Source organism: Dreissena polymorpha, chromosome 5 (assembly GCF_020536995.1).
Source record: "Dreissena polymorpha isolate Duluth1 chromosome 5, UMN_Dpol_1.0, whole genome shotgun sequence".
In the NCBI taxonomy this organism is placed as follows: domain Eukaryota; kingdom Metazoa; phylum Mollusca; class Bivalvia; order Myida; family Dreissenidae; genus Dreissena; species Dreissena polymorpha.
The window spans coordinates 23,772,978-23,779,856 of record NC_068359.1 but is presented as its reverse complement, the minus strand read 5'-3'; positions in this window follow the sequence as shown (position 1 = coordinate 23,779,856).

Sequence of the window (6,879 nt, the reverse complement as noted above, 5' to 3'; positions counted from 1 at the left end):
AACTATGTTGTTCATTGTGAGACTTTAAAATAATTTGGCACATTTGATCACCATCATTGGCCGTTGTGTCGCGCGAAAGAATTACGTCATTATCTCCAAGGTCAAGGTTACACTTTAAGTTCGAAGGTCAAAATGGCCATAAATGAGCTTGTTCGGGCCATTACTATGTCATTCATTGTGAGATTTCAAAATTTCTTAGTACATTTGTTCACAATCATTTGACAATGTGTCTTGCAAAACAATTAAGTCGATATCTCCAAGGTCACACTTGGAGTTCAAAAGTGAAAAATGGCCATAAATGAGCTTGTCCGGGTCATAACTATGTTGTTTATTGTGAGATTTTAAAATGACTCTGTACATTAATTTTGTCATTGGTTGGCGTGTCATGCGAAAGAATTCAAGAGTTCAAAGGTCAAAATGGCCATTAATAATAATGGCATAATAATTCTTAAAAATCACAATAAATTAGATTCTCTTGTTATGTGCAGACAGCATGCAAAATAGTCTGTGTCAATGCGGCACTTGGGGGTATACGTCACGTCTGTGACAAAGCTCTAGTTTAGTACTGTCAACATTTGCATCTTCTCACTATAGTCAGTCCACCGACAGACACTGTGGTCATGAGCCCAGTCATCTGTAGCCCAATCTTCCTCAGATCATCACTTTCCTGCTGTATATTATTCATGATCTGAAAATAGATGCCAATCCATTCAATAGGAAATCATGCAACAGGGTTAATTATAGCCATTGCGCCCAGGTTCTGTGGATATGTACATTAGTCTTTGAAAGCTGGAGGGGAGGAATTAATTTGTTATTGATAGAACAAAAAAAACATTACTTTTTGTGTGAAATAAAAATTAATTTGGATCAGCTATATGTAGTAATCTGTGCTATAGGCTGACAAAAATTGAAGGCCACAGGAAATTTTGTAGAATGAAATTATGTAGATCTGCTAGTCAAAGACGTTTTGGGAATCACATCTTATTGAATTAGGTTGCAAGAAAACATGGATTAAGGACTAAGATAGCCTGATTTTGGATATAAATGGATCTTTGTTATGATTAGTGGATAAGTGGGACTGAATAACTGTTAACGAGCGTTTTAAACAACGAAGCCAATTGCCAAGTAGTCTTTTTTCATTACAATCACGGACAACCAAACACAAATCAATATGTTCTTTATTAATTTGTAATAAAAGCGCAGAATATATTTCAGTCAGGTGTTGATCACACATCGTCATATTTTAATTGCGTTTAATAGTATTGTCTTTAATCTGGATTCTCTGCGTGTTGGCTGTATAATCTGCAACACCCCTGAAAAACACAATACACACAATGGGTAATAAAGTTGTTAACAATTAGCTCTCATCGACACTATTATACCTAAACGAAGTCGACGCATTCGATACAGCCTTATTGCATTCACGTTTTACAGGAAATGTCAGTTGTCAGTACACTGTATAATGTACACCCATTTGTGTCTAAACCGGATTTAACTTGAGTGTGAATAGTCGACTGTTTCATGTTCTTTGTATCAATACCATCTGGGTATCTGTACTATAAGTATACCAGTCTACAAACATTGTTAATAAAATTGAAACTTGACATTTTTATGGTAGAAACAAAATTTGCCTAGTCACATCTATCAACGTCCTTGTGGGGGCCCAGAACTGAACTGTTGGTTACCTTGCCTCGACAAACCCTGTAGACTGAACAGTCTGGTGTTGTTGTGTTGCCTGTTGTATATAAATGTATACCCTGAGAGTCAAATGTTTATTGATCAAAATACCCTACCTTTCTTTAATTAAAGCTATCTTTAAGTGACATCGAACAATGTGTGAGGTGATCCAGGCTGCAGCTCCTGCCTGTGCTTGCTGTGCCTGTGAGGATTGAAGAATCATCTGCAATGGCCGCCCAAGCCATGTAATCTGCACGGCCGACTCCTGGTTGAGATGGAGACACTTTAGCTTTTAGATACTGAATGTTGTTGTGTGAGCTCCACATAATGTCTCCTAACCAGCTATAGAAAGAAAACATGGATTAAGGACTAAGATAGCCTGATTTTGGATATAACTGGAGCTTTGTTATGGATCTTACGAAAATTGTACTGTTATAAATGACTGGAAGGGCTAAACAATGCCTTCTTGTGAGCTGTATCAGTAATAATCTACAAAGCATGAAAGGAAGGTAAGTTTTTAAGAATAATCACTACCCATAGAAGTAGATTGCATCAATACCCCCTGGAACTAAAAGGCCAAGCTCCTGCGACTTTACCCGTTTGATACTTGAAAATGAGAGCGTTGATGTTCATAAATTCAAAAGCGTGGTTCAAAAATCGCCCACATCAGTAAATTTTCTAATTAATACCTTAAGCATTTGAAGAAAAATTTAAACTGCTAGATGTAATTAATTACGTGTCCTTTGACTAGATAAAAACAGCAACAAAACAAATATTAACAATCCTAACCATAAAACAGTTTGAACAATAAGCAGGCAAAATCTTTGCTGACGCCTTTGTCGTAAACGATGGGAGGCACAATTATTTGCATAATTCTACATTAACAAAATTCCTCATTTTTATAGGATTGTTAGTGTTCATGAGTTTTTTTCTGTAGGGGTTCGCCATCTGCTGTATCCGTCTGTCGTAGAGCTGTCCTCATACTGCTTTCAATACGCCTGACTTCTTGTAGGACATCTGAGGCTCTTCTTGCGGCATCGACTGAGGCTCTGGTTGTCGATGACCCTTGACAGCCTTCGCAGCTCCGTAATAAGCTGGTCCTCACCATCTACCTGGGTGGCTTTATCAGCTTCCTTGGCAGATACGTGCGTCGCAGCGACTCCCTGGGTGAACACCTGGGGCATGCGTCTATCAGCCTTTGGTGTGTTCAGGATCTCGTCTAAGAGAGGCGTGCCAGGGGGCCAGACGATGAGTGGTGCCTATGGCCTGATAGGCGACGATTTTGGAGTGAAGATCCTGCTTGTGTGGGGAAAGGTGGTGAACCTGGTGATGGCAGGTACCTCAGGCATACTGTAAAACGTCAGCTCGGGGGCCTCAGGTCGGTACGGCTCTGTAACTCTGGTGCTTGGGCTGTTACTGTACATCGCAACAGACTCAGAGGGAGTGGTCACTACTGGCGTAACCTCAGCTAGCCAGTCAGGCAGGGAACCCAGCTCCTTCTCTGCTGCTACCTCTTGAGTTGTTGATATTAGAACTTTGTCCGCTTCTGTCACGAAACGTGGTGACGGAGCCTTAACCAACAGCTCATGGTAATTCAGGATTGGTCCCATCTTAGCGGCCGCTTGCTGATGCCGACCATAATTTCTCAGGTGTTCATGGAACTTAAGCCTGTCCTGGCTCCAAAACCTGCACAACCGACAATATAATGGCACGTTTTCAAGGGGGACGTGGTCTCTCAACACATGGTCCGTAAGTCTTCCCTTTTCGATCGATCTTTCCGCAGTGGACACACCGGTATTATAAGCAAACCTCTGTTAGCGGACTTCATGCTCATGGTGATCTGGAACGGTATTAAGTTTGTTATAAGTGATTAAGTTACAACCCTTAAATCCAAAGCCTGATGGTGCCTCACAGTGTTTCCCAAAGTAAGAATAAGCATGTTCTGCCACTTTCCATAGTTGTAGGCATACAGTGAGCGAAACGATTTCATTGCTTTTCCATCATACACTTTGGCCATCACAAGGTAGTCAGTCAAATCCTCATAGTTCACATTTGGCCAAGAGGTTGGATAATTCACTGTAAACTTGACATCATCTGGGGGAAGGCCTGAAACAAAAAAGGCTTAATTTTACTTTTGTTTGTTGTATTCTCATTTTGACGTTGGAATACCGTTGAACCTACAACATGCACTGATAGATCTATCTTATAATAGGGATTCCATGAATTTCTTTCAAAAGGCAAAATTGATAACATATAGTACATGTGTGTTTTATTATTTCAAGATGTCTGTATTCGTCCATGTGCTGGCCTGTAGAAAAATATAGATGTCAACTTGTCAATATGAATACATTTTCGGATGGATCTGTTTGTTTGGCAATTTCATCAGTGTCAAATAATTGTCATAGTCCCATATTTGGTAATGTTTACGCGCAATGTGTGACAACTAGCGTTTTGATTGGCTGATAATTATCCAGGGCTGACATAATTGTGCCATTGCGTTACTAAAATTAGATTCAAGCGAGTGTCTGTAAACAATTTTAATCATTATTATTGTGCAACTGTCAAAACAAAAGCTGAAAACAAAGGTCGCTATTTTAACATTGTAATGCATTTAATAGGTCGCATTGATTATTGAAATGTGCATAAAAAGCTGAAATAAACCATCTACTTACTGATGGTTGTGTCTGATGCCATTCTGAATACAGAAAACAGGCTTTTGTAGATTAAAAATAAAATTATGCTAAATCGATGCTGCCGGTGCTGCTGCTGATATCAGTAATCTCATAGCATCGTAATTGCAACTAGTCACGTGACCGGCAAGATGGCAGCCCCATTACCTATGAAACTGACATTGTCTATTTGCGGTTTGGTAACTTTGCGGTTTGGTAAATTTACCTTGACCGTTACTAAACCTGAATAACCGCAAACTTACCAAGGTTTAAAAGTTACCAAGCGGTATCTTTAACCAGTGTTTATACAATTGGGTGCTCATGGGGATCTGTACCTGGCATTTATTACCTCTATGGAAATACAGAGGTGGAGGGGACCCCCGTGTCCGACCATGCCATCTAGCCTTAGACAAATTGTATGAAAAATAAGGGCATTGTAGACAATTAAAGGTAGCGTGTAACCGTATCCAATGTTTTTGATACTACCTTAAAGTAAGAAATATTTCTGTACTGCATCCAAGTACCTGGCAGGTAAAAAGACCCCCACCCAGAAAATTGGGCAAGCTAAATTGGTACACATGTCTGTAAAAACAATTTAACTTACAACAGTCAATTCAAAAAGATTAACAAACCAATAGGCATGTATTTACCAGTAACTACACGAAAATCAAAATATAAACTACAAAATGTTAATATACACGTTAAATTTGTTTTGTTTTCAACACTTTATGATCTTAGAACTATTGCTGTTTATGTGACCGTTGATGGTTAATATTCCTGTTCACCTTAACATTATGTACTTTTTTGAAGCATGTTTGCCTATCACTTTTTCAAGGGACTTTGCCTCGTACTACAATTTGTTCTAATACTCATATTAGGAATACATCAGACATGAAACCTTCAAAACAAAATTCTCAGCCCGAGAAATTCATACTCATGACTGTGAGGTAAAAGGAAAAAAAATGCAACTACTTACACATTCACTTGACATATATTGCAGTGTCCATTCTCAATCACATATCTATGTTGATCTGGCGAACTTTATGTTTGGTAATTTTTTCTGAAGCACATTATCGTCACATGGATCTATGCTTAGAGTGACCAGGTGTACGATCAGGAATGGTGCATGAACATCACCACGCCAGGCACTATGTGCTGCAGGCTTCCAGGAATATTGATTGTAGAATATTTTCCAAACATGCTCATTACTCAGCAGTCTTTATAGCACTGGTTCCTTTTACTGTGAAACCATTTATTTTCGTCAGCACAAAATTTCGTCCTTTTTAAAAAAATGACTGTTTCGTCAGCACTTAAATTCGTCCATTTCTGGTTTTGAAAAAAAAGCGTCCGATTTGTTTGTAATGTTTGTAATACATGTAATACGCGGTTGCGAAAAAATCGTGCTGGGGAAAGAGGGGTGACACTTGGTAGTCACTTGCAGGAGGTGGGCCTTGTTTGGCATATGCCAATTAACAAATCTGTTATTTCAGGTGATAGTAACTGTCCCTTATTATTTTATGTCATTGACACGTTCTTTGTTATGATTAGCGGATAAGTGGGACTGAATAACCGTTAACGAGTGTTTTAAACAACGAAGCCAATTGCCAAGTAGTCTTTTTCCATTACAATCACGGACAACCAAACACAAATCAATATGTTCTTTATTAATTTGTAATAAAAGCGCAGAATATATTTCAGTCAGGTGTTGATCACACATCATCATAATTTTAATTGCGTTTAATAGTATTGTCTTTAAACTGGATTCGCCGCGTGTTGGCTGTATAATCTGCAACACCCCTGAAAAACACAATACACACAATGGGTAATAAAGTTGTTAACAATTAGCGCTCATCGACACTATTATACCTAAACGAAGTCGACGCATTCGATACAGCCTTATTGCATTCGTGTTTTACAGGAAATGTCAGTTGTCAGTACACTGTATAATGTACACCCCTTTGTGTCAAAACCGGATTTAACTTAAGTGTGAATAGTCGACTGTTTCATGTTCTTTGTATCAATACCATCTGGGTATCTGTACTATAAGTATACCAGTCTACAAACAAGGTGCGCGCTTCCGCATATTCGTATTCGGATTTTCAGAAAATTGACCTACGGTTTAGCGTTCATGCCGTCGAACGCATTAAGCAATATAACTCGTTTTTTTTTCACTTCTTTACTTGCAAAAAATACTAGTGGCTTATAACTTACCTTACAATCTTTTTTTCTCGCATTTTGCGAGTGTGCAAGTGTTAATTTCGAGCCCTGTGTATATGCGTGGATTACGCTGGATTTAAATGCCTCATGCCTACGGTAATTCAGTCTTATTTGTTTCAAATATGGGACATGATTGTTCGTTAGGATCTTAAAATCGTCCATCGGTCGAAGGACGAAAAAGACGAAAATTCATGTCTGACGAATAATAATGGTTTCACAGTATTTGGTATGTGCCACACATACAGGCTATCAAGCGGTCATACTTTTTCCTACTTTTTCCTACTATTTCCTACTTTTTCATCAGGATCCTACTTTT